This window comes from Myotis yumanensis, unplaced genomic scaffold, assembly GCF_028538775.1.
Source record: "Myotis yumanensis isolate MYYU_CA2020_CCGP unplaced genomic scaffold, mMyoYum1.0.hap1 SCAF_3, whole genome shotgun sequence".
Classification (NCBI taxonomy): Eukaryota; Metazoa; Chordata; class Mammalia; order Chiroptera; family Vespertilionidae; genus Myotis; species Myotis yumanensis.
This window is the reverse complement of record NW_027223754.1, coordinates 168663488-168679046: the sequence shown is the minus strand read 5'-3', so window position 1 is coordinate 168679046 and position 15559 is coordinate 168663488. Positions and strand designations below refer to the sequence as shown.

At 40.0% G+C, this 15559-nt stretch overlaps 1 protein-coding gene across 3 annotated transcripts in view; it reads left to right on the top strand.

The window, feature by feature from the left end:
* The window catches only part of ANO6 (anoctamin 6), a 187901-nt gene that overhangs the window by 66480 nt on the left and 105862 nt on the right, over nt 1-15559 (top strand). Inside the window, exon 1 of one of the 3 annotated variants that reach the window (XM_070410388.1) lies at nt 3754-3772. The exons of the other annotated variants lie outside the window; for them this stretch is intronic. The gene's annotated coding sequence lies outside the window, so the exon portion shown is untranslated. Of the gene's footprint in view, nt 1-3753; nt 3773-15559 lie in introns of those variants that run through there. 3 annotated transcript variants of the gene reach the window in all.

Here is a 15559-nt window from a genome sequence, read left to right as displayed (position 1 = left end):
CATGTGTCAGAATTCCCTTTTTAAAGCTAAATAATACTCTGTTGTATGTTTTGTTATCTATTCATCGTTGTTGGAAACTTGGATGGCTCCCACCTTCTGGCTATTGTGAATAATGTTAATATTAACATGGGTGTGCAAATATTTGTTCAAGTTTCTCTTCATTCTTTTGAGTATATACCATATAGTTTTATCATCTAGTTTTTTTCACATTGAAATATATTATTGGAATTTGCCATGTCATAAATATTCTTTTACAAAATGATTTTTAAATGATTACATTATATACTACCATGTAGTGTATTTAAGTAAGCATTTATATTTCCTAGAAATAAAATTTATAAGATTAAAGGATATGACTGGTAGTAAAGCTTTTGCTACCTTTGCCAAATTGCCATCCAGAAAGCTCATACATACTATCTGACACGCTGGATACCTGTGTGTGCTCCCTGTCCCTCTGCTAATTAGACAGCATTAACTCTTTTCTGTCACTTTGATAATTAACCCTTTGCGGTCGTATTAAATTTGGACATGGGTGTCGTACTGGTCCGAATTAATTTCCATTGAAAGAGCCGCGATACATAACATGCAAGATTATGAAGGATAAACAAGATTTATTAATTCTTTTTTGGAACTACGTCACTACTGGTAGAATCACTACAAACGTTATCACTTTCTACATCAGAGTCAGTATTCAAGGTGCCAAAATAAAACTCTTCATCGTTACTTTCAGATTCGCAGTACACTTCTTTCGGTAACTTTCTTTTTGCCATTTTGGAGTATTATTTTGAAATATCTTAACAAGCGAGAATGCCTAATTACAGTTAAAGGTAATTTGTAAAGCTTTATTTGAAATTCTGCGAAGTATCTCCGAAGCTTGTCGATTTCTTCCCTCTCAAAAGGCGACTGACTCGCCACGGTGTTTTGCATGGCGAGTGTGGAACGACCGCGTTTGTTTATATTGAGTTTCGATATCTCCGATTAGTCGGGGCAATGTTTTGGTTCGTGACAAGGTCGCTTAGACACTTAAGAGCTTTCAGAGAAATTATGAACTGATACATGAATGAATAGAGTTAAGATTCGTACGGTTCCTTGCTGTGGTGGCTGAGAGCAGACATACGACCGGAACGGTAAAAAAGCTTTGGTGGCTGAGAGTAGACAAACGACCGCAAAGGGTTAAACATGGTATATCAATTCCAGTTTTCCTTTTAGACAAATTTAGGGTTCACTTTCTGGGTTAGAGTTGATTACTAGGGGAAATCAATTTGGTAAATACTCAATTTGTGAGAGAATGAGAAAAAATGACAATCTGTGGAGTTCTTCCTTCTGAGTCTGTCATTCTAAGGCAGTTGCAAGCCTTTTTCTCTGTGTGTATGTGACAGACTGCTGCAATAGGGTTTTGAGTTCTGGTATTGTGGGCTGAATACATTCTTAGTTACAGTTCCACAATTTCTTAAAATTCAAAAATCGAAAAAGTGCTGGAAAACAGTAGTTTCTGATAACTCATTTGGTGATAGAACCTGACAAGTCTGAACTCATTGGATGGAAAAACCTGACCTCAACCATCATGAGTCTGTATTTTTTATTTATCCCATTTAGACTGACTGTTCACATTTTTTACTGCAAAATAGGAAGATGTTTGTGTTAGGGGTGCATAGTAACATACAAGTAACATGTAAGAGTTTTTTCCTTTATTAAGAATTTTTTATTTTCAATTACAGTTGACATACAATAGTATATTAATTTCAGGTATACAACATAGTGATTACACACTTATATAACTTACTTGGTGATCACCCAATAAACCCAGCACCCATTTGACACCATACATAGTTATTAAAATATCATTTACTACTAGAGGCCCAGTGCATGGGCTCCCTCCTCTCTGGTTCTGGGTGCGGCACCTGAGAACCGCAGCTGCCAAGTCACCTCAGCTCCGCAGCTTCTACATTGAGCGTCTGCCCCCTGGTGGTCAGTGCGCATCATCGCTATCAGTTGGAGCATCTGCCCCCTGCTGGTCATTGTGTGTCATAGCTACCAGTAGGACGGTTGAATGGTCGCAAGGCTTTTATATCCTATCTAATAAAACCCTAATATGCAAATCGACCAAACGGTCACTATGACGTGTACTGACCACCAGGGGCTCAACACAGGAGCTGCCCCCTGGTGGTCAGTGTGCTCCCACAGGGGGAGCTCTGCTGAGCAGAAGTCAGGCTCATGGCTGGCGAACGCAGCGGCAGTGGCAGGAGCCTCTCCCACCTCCGTGGCAGCACTAAAGATGTCCAACTGATGGCTTAGGCCCACTCCCCATGGATGACATCAGTCGGACATCCCCTAAGGGCTCCTGGACTACGAGAGGGCTCAGGCCGGGCTAAGGGACATCCCCAGATGACATCATGCTAATTATAAAAATAATACAAATGACACATAAGTAAATCAGATTGCCCCTTAAACTATCCTCATTTTTTATTCTTTTTTTCTTTTTTGCTGTTCTGATTGGGTATTCTCTGCTACCTCGTGTTCCAAATTACAAATACAATCCTTCCTCTGCTTTATCTAATCTGTTGATTTTCTGTAATGTATTCCTTCCTTTCTGACTGGTTCTTTAAATAGTTTCTATGTTCTTTTTTATGCTGTTGAAGTTCTCACTAAGTTCCTTGAGCATCCTTATAACCAATGTTTTGAACTCTGTATGTGATAGATTGCTTGCCTCCATTTAATTTAGTTTTCTTTCCTGGGGATTTTTCCTGTTCTTTTATTTGGGGCATGTTTCTTTGTCTCCTCATTTTGGCTGACTTCCTGTGTGGTTTCTATGTATTAGGTGGAGCTGTTATGTCTCCTAGTCTTGGTAGAGTGGCCCTATTTAATAGGTGTCCTGTGTGACCTTGTGGTACAGTCTCCCTTGTCACCTGACTCGGGGTGTCCCTTGTGTGGATTGTGTGTGCCCTCCTGTTATAGTTGAGCTTTGATTGCTGGTTGGAGGGATTGACTCTCAGGTTGATTGGTTGTAAGAACTGTCCATCACTACAGTGGATGAGCTATTACATAGGGACTGACCATTTGTAGCAGGATTTGCTTTAGCGGGGCTCTGATTCCTCCCTAAACTGCCCTTTGAGTGTGACATTCATGAAGGTTGTTGGGTGGTACTCTGGTGTGGTTTGAAGTTTCCCATGGGGGCATGTTGGTTCTGGGGCTTCTTGGGAGGTTCAGGCCAAGGTCAGCTGCTGCCTGTGCCCTGCTTGGGGCCACCTGGTATGAGCTACAAAGTGATCTACAGGTGGCTGCCACTTGTGCTGGGCTTGGAGATGCCTAGGAGAGGCTAAGCTGTGAACTGAGGCTAGCTGCTGTTAGTCCTTAGTTGGGGCTGCTTAGCAGGAAATGCAGGGCATGCCAAGGCTAGATGCTACTTGTTTGGGGTTTATGAACATTTGAGAGATTTTAGCAGAGTCCCAGTATGAGACAAGATAGGTCGTTTGTATGGAAAAGCATCTGGACGGGCTTTGGGTGGGCCAGCAAGTTGGGTAGGGTAGGGTCTCAGTGAATTACTTGGGCGGGCTAACAGTGTTAGCCAGGTTGATGGAAACTCAGATATGGTGCCAGTCTGGGCCTGCAGGGGGAGGGCTCAGCAATGATCCATGGCACTTCTTTCTGGGAGAAAGCTGCTCCTCCCACCTTTGCCTCAAAGCCAGACAGTTCAGTTCCTCTCAGTAAGTCCCTGAGCATTTCAAGCTGCTGCTCCAGCACCGGAGCTAAGATCTAGTGACTCCTTCAACAGGTAAGTCCATGCGGGCCCTTTAAGAAGGCACCCAAGACCTAAGCAGCCTTCAGTCTGAGCCACTGTTCCTGCTGGTTTTCAAGCCGAAAGTTACCGGTACTTCTCTTCCTGGGATTGGAACCTTGTGCTGGAGAACCTGGTGTGGGGCTGGGATCCCCTCATGTTTAGGGCAGTGGTTCTCAACCTTCCTAATGCCGCAACCCTTTAATACAGTTCCTCATGTTGTGGTGACCCCCAACCATGAAATTATTTTTGTTGCTACTTCATAACTGTAATTTTGCTATTGTTATGAATCGTAATGTAAATATCTGATATGCAGGATGTATTTTCATGGTTACAAATTGAACATAATTAAAGCATAGTGATTAATCACAAAAACAATATGTAATTATATATGTGTTTTCTGATGGTCTTAGGCGACCCCTGTTCACAGGTTGAGAACCGCTGCTTTAGGGGAACCTCTGCAATTGAGACATCCCTCCCAATTTTTAAACTGCTGAGTGTGTGTGTGTGTGTGTGTGTGTGTCCCCAGCCCATTCCGTGCCTTTGTCACTCCTGCCTGTCTCAAAGTGGCTTCTTCTGTATGTCCGTAGTTATAGGACTTCTGTTCAGCTAGACCTCAGGCAGCTCCCAGTGCTGGTTATTCTCTCGTTTAGTTGTAGTTTTAAAGTGGACATGAGAGGAGGCAAGGGTGGTGCTTACCTATTCTGCCATCTCCATTGGAAGCCTGTCGAGTTTTTTCTTTCTGAATTCTGAAACACAAAAGTCTTTGCATCAGAGGTGTTGGATGAGGGAATGTGGACTTACAGATTTTTCTTTTCCCTTACGTTTTTATATTCTCATCCCTCCTATCTGTCAAAAACAGATTTTGAAATCAGTCCAGCTCTGGAAGGGAAGCATGGGGTTATGACTCACATGTGCTCTGAGTTTAAAGACAATAGAAATTTAAGAGTGGTGTCTTTCACCCCCAGGACATGTATAATCACTGTAATCTGGGAACTGACAGGTCAGTGGCTAGAACCAAGTTTCAGCTGAGCCATACCCCACTGCAAATTTGGGGTGATGTTCAGCTGGGAACCCTGAGAGTCTTAGATCTGAAACAGTTGAACTATGAAGGGATAGTGATAGCTTTCCAAGATGTTGTTGGAACATATTTCTATAATTAAAACCGTTTGTCCTTTATAGAACATCAGTTGTCTTAGCCAAGTTTTTAGAAAGCAACAACAGCCCTAGCTGGTTTGGTTCAGTGGATAGAGCGTCAGCCTGTGGACTGAAGGGTCCCAGGCTCGATTCCGGCCAAGGGCACATGCCTGGGTTTCAGGCTTGATCCCCAGTAAGGGGCATGCAGGAGGCAGCCAATCGATGATTCTCATCATTGATGTTTCTCTCTCTCTCTGCCTCTTCCTTCTTCTCTGAAATCAATAAAAATATATTTTTAAAAAAGCAACACCAAATTAGTTAAATGAAATAAAATCAATTATATGATTGCCTATCATTAATGTTATTAAATCTAAATAAAATTTTTATTAAAATAGTAAATATTGCAGAAGTGGAAAAGTTGACTCAAATTCATGTGAAACTATAAGAGGCCCTCAGTAGCCAAAACAATTTTGAAAAGGATGAATGAAGTTGGAGGATTCACATTTCCTGATTTCAATACTTTTATAAAACCACAGTAATTAAAACAGTGTAGTACTGGCATACAGATAAGCATATAGACCAATGGAATAGAATTGAGAGTTCAGGACTAAATCTACATATCAATGGCCAATTGATTTTTGAAAGGGTGTCAAGTATATCTAATGAGAAAATAAGAGTCTTTTTAACAACTGGATTTCCACATGCTAAAAATTGGAATGAAGTTGGACCTCTACCTCATATTGTATACAAAAATTAACTCAAAATGGATCAACAACCTAAATATAAGAGTTAATACCATAAAACTCTTAGAAGAAAACCTAGAGATAAATCTTCATGACCCTGGATTTAGCGATGATTCTTAGATACTACACCGAAAGCATGAGCAACAACAATGGATAAATTGGACTTTATCAAAATTAAAAACTTTTGTTCATCAAGGGCATTCACAAGAAAATGAAAAGATAACTAACAGAGTGGGAAACTATTCGGAAATAATATATCTATAAAGCTTTAATACCCAGAATATATAAAGAACTCCTACAACTCAGTGAAAAGACATCCTAATTGAAAATGGACAAAGGATTTGAGTAGACATTTCTCCAAGAAGATATACAGATGGCCATGAAAAGATACTTAGCATCATTTGTCATTAGGGAAATGCCAATCAAAACCAGAACACCACTTCATACCTGCTAGAATTGCTATAATTTAAAAAAAAAAAAAATGAGAAAATAACGTGTCAGCAAGGATGTTGAGAAGTTGGAATCCTCATACACTGCTGATGGAATGTAAAATGGTACATCAGCTGTGGAAAATAATTTGGCGGCTCCTCAAAAAACTAAACATATAATTACTATATGACTCAGCAATTCTACTCCTAGGTTTATACCCAAAAGAATTGAAAGCAGGATTCTGACCGGTATGGCTCTTTGCTTAGAGTGTCAGCCCATGCACCAAAGGGTCTCTGGTTCGATTCCCAGCCAAGGGCATGTGCCTGGGTTGTAGGTTCAATCCAGACACATCAATGTTTCTCTTTCCTTCTCTCCCTTCCTCCTTCCCTTCCACTTTCTCTAGAAATCAATAGAAAAAAATGTCCTCAGGTGAGGATTAGCAACAAAAAGAATTGAAAACAGGGACTCAAATAGATATTTTTATGCCATTGTTCATTGCAGTATTATTCACAGTAGCCAAAGGGTGAAAACAACTGAAGTGTCCATCAATAGATGAATAGATAAACAAAATGTGATATATGCATGCATACAATGGAATATTAGTCATAAGGAATGATACATGCTACAGCATCAATGAATCTTGACATCATTATGTTAAGTGAAATAAGCCAGAAGCAAAAGGACAAATATATGATTCTCCAAATATCTAGAATAGGCAAATTCATACAGGCAGAAAGTAGAGGCTATCATGGACTGGGGGGCAGGAGAAAATGGGGAGTTATTGCTTAATGGGTTACAGAGTCACTGCGGTGATACAAAAAATTTTGGAAGTAGTGGTGATGGTTGCACAACCTGGGAAATGGAACTAATGCCACCAAATTGTACACTTAAAAATAGTTAAGTTAACAAAATTTTTATCTTTAGTATATGCTAACACAATAAAGAATTTATTTATTTTTTTTAAAGATGGTAAAGGAACCAGTGAATTCATCTGAAATCTGATAGGTTTGTGATAGTCATTGGGCCTTTCTACAAAGGCATTAGCTAATCTGGTTGGGGTGTGAGAATGACTCATGTGGTGGTTGTTTCAGCTCTTCAGAAGGAGACATGTTTAACTTCTAGGCACATTTTTAGAGCCGAATTTGAAGAAGGGGGAGGATTGTGGAAAAAAGAAAAGGCAGTGCATAAGAGGAGCTAAAAACAACACCAAACATCACTGGAAATGCAGCAAGATGGAGAAAATTGTGCTTACCAAAGATCTTCTCAGGGGCAGTAGTGTTATTTGTGGATGAAAGAAATCCTTAGAGTAACCACTTAGGGTAGGGCTGGGAAGGTGAGATGCCCAAGGGACTCACTGAACCCTTCTGCTCCAGGTTCAGCTGTGGAGTCTTGTATTGGGTAGGAGCATGTGTCTGATGTGTTGCTGGTGCAGTGGGCAGAGTGGAGGAGAGGCTGAGCCCCTCCTTTTCATAAGTATTGCCCAAATATTTGAAGAATATAATTATGAAGGGACACTATATTATTAGCCTGCTTTGTGTGTGGACATTATCTCAGTGTGGCCCAGTGCAATAGGTTTCTGGAAATACAAAAACTCTCATTATTATGTAGGTAATTAAATTGCATTCTGAGGAACTGAAGAGCACTATTAACTTTCGAGAGTGACAAAGAGCACTTTTGTCTTTCTCAAGATGGGAAAAAACGAGAACTCTAATGGAAACCATCAACTTGAACTTGGAATTTGCATTCCAGAAATGATTAGAAGAGAATGCCTCATTTTTTCCATTTAAATATTATGGTCATTGAGTTTATATGCCAGTAACAAGCTGGTGTCAGATTGAGCCATCCAGATTCAGAAAAAAAAAGGAAACATTTCCTGATTTACATTTCTTTTTATTAAAAGTAGTAGCCAAGAGTGCTTAGGACATTGAGGTCGTTCAAAAATATTTGCTAAATTAATGCTATCTTTTTCTGTGTTCTAATTTATTTTATTTTTATATTCAAAAGGGAGTGAATGGCAGGGATGGCCAAGGTAAAAAGTAACAGAAAAATTGGTGCCTAACAATGTTAAGGGTGCCAAAATTTATTTGAGATTAAAGTTAAAAAGTAATAATAGCCAATATTTATATAGTACTTAACACTTTTCAAGTCACTTTTATGTGTCCACAATTTATTCTTCACAATGACCTTCTGATGTAGGTACTATAATATACATTTTATTGATGTATTCTCCACAATGACCTTCTGATGTAGGTATTATAATATATATTATATTGATACATTTTTCACAATGACCTTCTGATATAGGTATTATAATACACATTTTATTTATGTGTTCTCCACAATGATCTTCTGATCTAGGTATTATAATAAAGCTTATATTGATATATTCTCCACAATGATCTTCAGATGTAGGTATTATAATATACATTTTATTAATGAGGAAACTGAGTCTTCGGGCTAAGTGATGTGCCTAAAGCCATAGGGTTAAAATTCAAGTCCACTGTCCTAGGTGGATACAGCCATCTTAATCTTGAAAGAAAGTCTCCCGTCTTTGTGTTTTATGTTTCATTATTGCCTTTCCTTTCACTAGCACTGACTCTTTGGCTCCATTTTAGAATTTAATATCTCATTTAATGTTATAGGGCCTGTAATCTGCAGGTTTACAACCTCTCTATAATATGGGAAATTGATTTTTCCCAACCTAATATTCACCAAAATACTGTAGATCCTGCTAAACAGACCAGAGAAAGAGATACTGGAAACCAAATAAAACTACCACAGTATGATGTGAGGCCTGAGGGATAGACTCAGCTGTAAGTGATGTGTGGAGTGAGACTGGGCAGGCCTCATAATATTTGGAAAGTATGGAATGATGGGAAATGGTTGCTTAGGGGTGTGATTGCTTTAAGAATGGTGGTTGGGGATGTTGGCATTCAAGTCAAGCATTATATGTATTCTGAGACCAGTTTTCAGAGACTTCTAGTCAATTGGGAGAAGAGTTTTCAGGTACAGGACTGTTTGGCAGATCACTAGACATCCTGCCTAATCTGGACTTGTGAACACAACCTCATTCCCAAGGTGATATGGGCCATTCCTTTGACATCTCTTTAGTTGTACATTCACTAGATCATAGGATTCAGGAGGACAGTTTCTATACTTTCTTCATCTTAGTATTTGTGCTCATATTATCTAACTTATATCGTTGGCACATGAATGAATGTCTTTGGCTATTTGCCAGAATTTCACTGCTGTGGTTTTCAAAATATGTTAGTCTGTTATTTGTTAATTCTTTTGACTTATACTTACAATACTATCTTAATTCTTTTTTATTTTTTAATTTATGTCAGAGAGGAGGGGAGAGAGGGATAGAAACATCAATGATGAGAGAGAATCATTGATCAGCTGCCTCCCCCACATCCCTTACTGGGGATTGAGCCTACAACCCGGGCATGTGCCTTCCCCAGAATTGAACGGTGACCTTCTGGTTCATGGGTTGATGTTCAACCACTGAGCCACACCCGCTGAGCTATCTTAATCTTAATTCTTTATCAACTTGGATTCAGCATTGGTGCCCCCTTGGAATTATTCATAGTAGCTCAAGAGACAAACTATTAAAAAAAATTGGAATTGGACAGAGTAAGATTCTTGTGTCAGTTCTGGGGGGTGACTTCAGGCAACTAGTAACCTTGAATTTTCATCTTTGGTTAAAGAAGATTAGATAAGATCAGACATTTAAAAGTGTCAGGCACCAAAAATAAACACATTCACCAAATTCTGATTACATTTTTTTCATATCTCTGGGTCTGTGTACATGAACTTTATATTTATATAGTGCTTTGTGTTTTTACAACATGCTTTTGAATTGCCATTTGTATCCTTGCACAACCCTATAAATAACCAGGGAGAGTAATTTTATTATCAGCTTCAGATAAATAAACTGAGAATAAGTTATTGCCTACGATCATGCAGCAAAGTTGCAAAATCAGGACTTGAACCCAGGCAGTCCCCTTCATCCATGCCCAGTGCCCTTTGCACCAGACCCTGGTTGAGGTCTGTCATATATTCAGTACATCTCTGATCATTTCAATGGCAAGCATCCACCATAATAAACATGTCAGTTGGAGTTAACCACCTCCAAGCCAGTGCTGTAGTTAGATGACGTGTAGATGTATAATTCTGATTACTTTTATTGCTAGGGCACTACTTATCAGGCACTTCGGTTTTTACCCATGAATTTCCTGAAAGGTCATTTTGTGTTTTATGATAGGTAATAAATTATCTTTGTTATAAAATTACAGATAATGGCTTTAAAAAAAATTGGCCATTGCATTGTCAAACCTGACTTTGAATTATGCTTTCATTGTGCACCCATACAAAATTCCATTGACATGTCAATGCCAAAGATTTTTTCATCATATTAGAATAACTAGTTTTCAGTTCTCTAGTCAGCTTTTTAAAAAATGATGTGTGTTTTTTAATTGATTTCCAAGAGAGGAGGGGAGAAGGAGAGAGAGATAGAAACATCAATGATGAGAGAGAATCATTGATCAGCTAGCTACCTCCTGCATGCCCCACGCTAGGGATTGAGCCCCCAGTCCAGGGAATCAAACTAAGATCTCCTGATCTCCTGGTTCATAGGTGGACACTCAACCATGAAGCCATGCTGGTGGGCTCTCTAGTCAGCGTTTTGATGAGCAGGTAACATAGAGGTCCCAAATATTTTTATATTTCAGGTGCCTAAATTAAATGAACTAATCACAATGCTATTCAAGGTGGTACATTTCAAAATATTACATTTAAAAAAATGATTTATATAAAGAAATAAAATGAACGGTTTTTTCCCTTTTTGGAATCCTCCTTCACCCCCCACCTTAATTCTGCCCCCATTTTAATGAAAAGCTACAACAGCGTCACCGTGATTTTATTTTATTTTATTTTTGCTGAGAAATGAACTTTTCAGCTGCATTAGATGACCAGAAACAAGAATACCCAATTTTAACTGGAGCCCTTCAGTAGGGGAAGTATAATTATCATATTAGGTTCATAAATTATTTGTTTCTCAGGACTATATTAGGTCCTGAGAGCAACAGCTGCAGCTTTTTTCTACCTAGATGATGTTTCAATAAAGCTGTTGCTGTTTTTATTCACTCAAATTTACAGTTTCTCCTTTGTGTTGACATTAAGCAGTGAATCTATTAGTTCTCATTACCAGCAGAATAACACTATAAATATTTTTATATTTTCTCTCACAAATCCTTTCCAGTTTCATGTATGCCTTTAATTTGATAGAATGTCTGGGTAATACATCTTGTTTCTCAACTCTGTCTTTAGGCAAAATGGATACTTTGTTAAGTTTGCCCTTTCATTAAAAAAAAAAAAGGCAGCTTTGTCCCATCTATTGATCCCAGATACTTAATAGATAAATTGGGCATATAATTATAAAATGATATCAAAATAAAATGCCAAAGTCAATTCACTCTATCGGATTTATAATACTCATTAAAAATATCTGCAGTATTGTAGTATTGTTTCACTGACTTGCTAGTTCTGCCCCTGTGCCCCCCCCCCCAAAAAAAAACAAGGTATCATAGACACCAAAGATATAATTTTTTCAATATCTAAGTGCTATAAAATGGTTAGGTCTTTTCTTCCTAATGTAAACCAAGCTGCAAAACACCAATTTAAAACACATCCTCATAGCCAGTAGTATAAGCACATTTTAGCAAGTTTAAAAGGCGGTCTGCAAGGATGTAATTATGATGTTGGAAATAACCGGTTGGTTACATTGCAGTTCTCGAAGTGTAACAGACTGTGCCGTAATTGCCGTTGCCCTCCTGGAGTTCTCAGAGGCGAGCACCTCAGTTCTGGCTTTGGTTGCAGCTCTGTAAGGCTTGGCCGGCCTCATGTGTTTCCTGTTTCTGCTTTGGTTCACATGTAGGGGTCCTGCGATGAGCTGAGTTTTTTGGAAAGAATTGGAACCATTTGTTTGTGTTGTCAGTGGTATGAGTTTAGTGGACAAGACTCTTTGAGTGAACCTAAAATCGAATCCAGATATTGAGAGGTTTCTTAGTGCTCTGCCAAACCCAAGTATTGGGTAGCTGAACTGTTAGCTGATATATTCGTTTTGTTAACAATCACTTAGAGGGGTCTTGTGAATCTACCCTATACATGTCCAGCCTTCTTCTGGGCTACTGAAGGGAATTTTTCTGGAACCATAGGAACCCATCCTTTTCTTTTACATAACTTTTAATGGATTTTTAAAATTAGGTTGCAGCCCTACCCTATTTTGATTCCTCTATTGTAGACCCAATCCCTGGGCCAGTTGGGCCTCACGTGGGAGGCAAACAATTGATGTGTCTCTCTCACATCCGTGTTTCTCTATCTCTGTCTCTCCGCCTCCCTTCCACTCTCTCTAAAAAATATCTTTGGGTAAGGATTAACAACAACAACAACAAAAAATTAGATTGCATTGAAAAAAATCACTACAAAAGCAAAATAACATCATATTTCATAAAATTAAAAATGATTTCTTAACATAATTTAATTCTGTGCAGCTGAATGCCACATATTGTTAATGACTGTTTTGGTATTGTGATTTATAATAAGAAATACAGAGCCCCTAAAACCCCGGGAGTTTCTTATGGGATAAGAGCAGAGTGATAAATGTGCCTTTTAGGTTAGAGACGTGACGTTTGCAAAGCCCCTAGATCAGCGGTTCTCAACCTGTGGGTCGCGATCCTTTTGGCGGTCGAACGACCCTTTCACGGGGGTCGCCTAAGACCATCCTGCATATCGGGTATTTACATTACGATTCATAACAGTAGCAACATTACAGTTATGAAGTAGCAACGAAAATAATTTTGTGGTTGGGTCACAACATGAGGAACTGTATTTAAAGGCCAGAAGGTTGAGAACCACTGCCCTAGATAAACAAATGTGGGGACTGGTTGCCAGAAGAACCCACCAGGTGATTAGAGGGTTGAAATTTTCAGTCCCATCCCCTGACCTGGGTGAGGTTAAATCAGTGGCCAGTGACAATCACTCTTGCTTATGTGATGAAGCTCCCTAGAAACCCAGAGGAGGGGTTTGGAGGCTTCAGGTTGGTGAGCGTGTGGAGGTGAGGAGTGGCGTGCTGGCGAGGTCATGGAAACTCCCGCTTCCCACACACCCGGCTCAGGTTCCGCTTTGTCTGGCTGTTTGTCTGTGTCCTTATGTTACCTTGTTGGGGAGAAATAATTTTTCCACCACCATGCAAAGGGTTTCTTTTGTTGGTCTACTAATCAAATCAATATTTAAAAGATTCACAGGGGAAAAACAAATGTTTAATTTTGTGCATACAGGAACCCACATATACATGAGAGGCTTGGAAACAGAAAGGGAACAGGAGGCATAAGTGTAAGAAGGTAACTTTGGGTAGGAACATGTTCTTAATGACATAAACTTAAATATTCTTAAATATTTAAATATGTTTAAATAACAGTGACAAACACTTAAATAAATTTAAATAAATATTCTCACTTATCAACAGGTCCAACCTCTTAAACAAATCAATGACGTGAAAAAGGCAGACTGTTAGAAATTTAAAGAGCCCTAAGGAATATAACTCCCACACCACCAAACAATGCACTGAGTTCTGACCCTCTCTGGAGAGAGCACCAGATGCCATAGGTTAAAGGCTCGGTGCCACAAGACTTGGCATATTGAGCCAAGGAGTGGGATGGGACAGGCTTCCGAGGGGAGGAGAGTCATTCACGGGACGATAAGAAGAGCAGCTGTTCAGTGATTAGATATTCGCCCTGCCATACAGATGGATCATAAAAGTTTATTTCTGGTGATAGCTCTTATTATGGGCAAGGCCCCCAATTTCAATTCTTCAAGGGAGAGATAAAAGTTTCTCTTGAGCCCTCAGGGTCTTGATTGCCTTCAGCTCAGAGTAATCCACATGCCATAGTGGTACATCTCGGGGAGGCCTGTTCTGAACTCCTTCAAACCCTGTGTAATAAACTGGTAAATGGAAGGAAATGTTTCTATAAATTCTGTGCTCTGCTCTCACAAATTAATCAATCCCAAGGAGAGGGTGGTGGGAACCTCCGGTTTAGAGCCAATCAGCCAAAAAGCACAGGTGACAACCTGAACTTTCCATTGGCGAATCCACACTGCACATGGTTGTTTTGTTCTCTCAGTATCTTTTAATCTGGAACAAAAACTGTTCATTCATGTCAGGAACTTGCCGATGAGAGTCATATCGTGCACAGTGGCCCACCTGGATCTGGTTCCTTTGTCTTCCTGACACTGTGCTGTCCACTACACTAATCACATGTGGCCACTGAGCTTTTGAAATGTGGTTCGTCCAAATTGAATGTGCTGTGAGTATAACATTCACATTGCATTTCTAAGACTTGGTACCGAAAAAAAAGGTAAAATAGTCCGCTAATAATTTTTTATATTGAATACAAATTCAAATGGAAATCTGAACATATATTATCCATAGGTCCTATTACTAAAATTATTTTTATTTGTTTCTTTTCATTTTCTTAATGTGTCTTATGGAAAATTTTATTTGCCTCCTAGTAAATTTCTGCCAGATGGTGCTATTCAACAGTGGTATTCAACAGATTTTAAAACAAAATTGCTCCCCCAGAATCACTTCACATCAGTTCTCTGAGATGTCTTGGAAAAAGAACATGGGTAGATTGAAGTGTTTTTTAGCTAGAGTGTGATAGCATAGTTGCTGTGTGCTTCTAGGTAGGAGCTAACAGATTTTCCATGGTAGGTCTAGCCTAAAGCATTTTCAGACCTGATTTCCTCCAAGCCTGGCATTGTCCAACAGAGGAGACAGCTGCTGAAGATTTTGAGTGTCTTTGATAGCTGAAAGTATCTTATCTAATAAAGAGGGAATATGCAAATTGACCATCACTCCATAACGGTCAAGGTGGCTGCGCCCACAGTGGAGGCGGGGATTCTGTAACACAAGATGGCTGCGCCCACAGCAGAGGTCGAGTTCCCATAACAAGCCTTAATGAGCAATCTGCAGGGACCTGAGGCTGCGTGGCGCTGGGCCGGGGCAAGGGGCTTGAGACTGCGCCCCCCACCTGGTGGGGATTGACAGGGGACCTCAGGCCGCGTCTCCCGCCCCGGCGCCAGGCTGGGGGGCCTCAAGCTGTGCCCCCCGCCCAACAGGGCTTGACGGGGGACCCCAGGCTGCGCCCCGGCGCCAGGCCAGGCGACCTGAGGCCGCGCCCCCACCTGGCAGGGCTTGATGGGGGTGGGTCCTGACGGGGGTGGGGCCGGCCGGGTCTGGGTCTCACGTGATTTCGAGGCGCACATGGGTGGGTGGGGACTTGACTCTGGTTCCCATGGTGCACCCCAGACTCTGACAGGAGGAAGATTTTCATATATATTTTACTAATTTTCTTTTATCTCTGACACTCTATTATAGAGAAAGGGCAAATAGCAATATTAAAATATTTCCTCT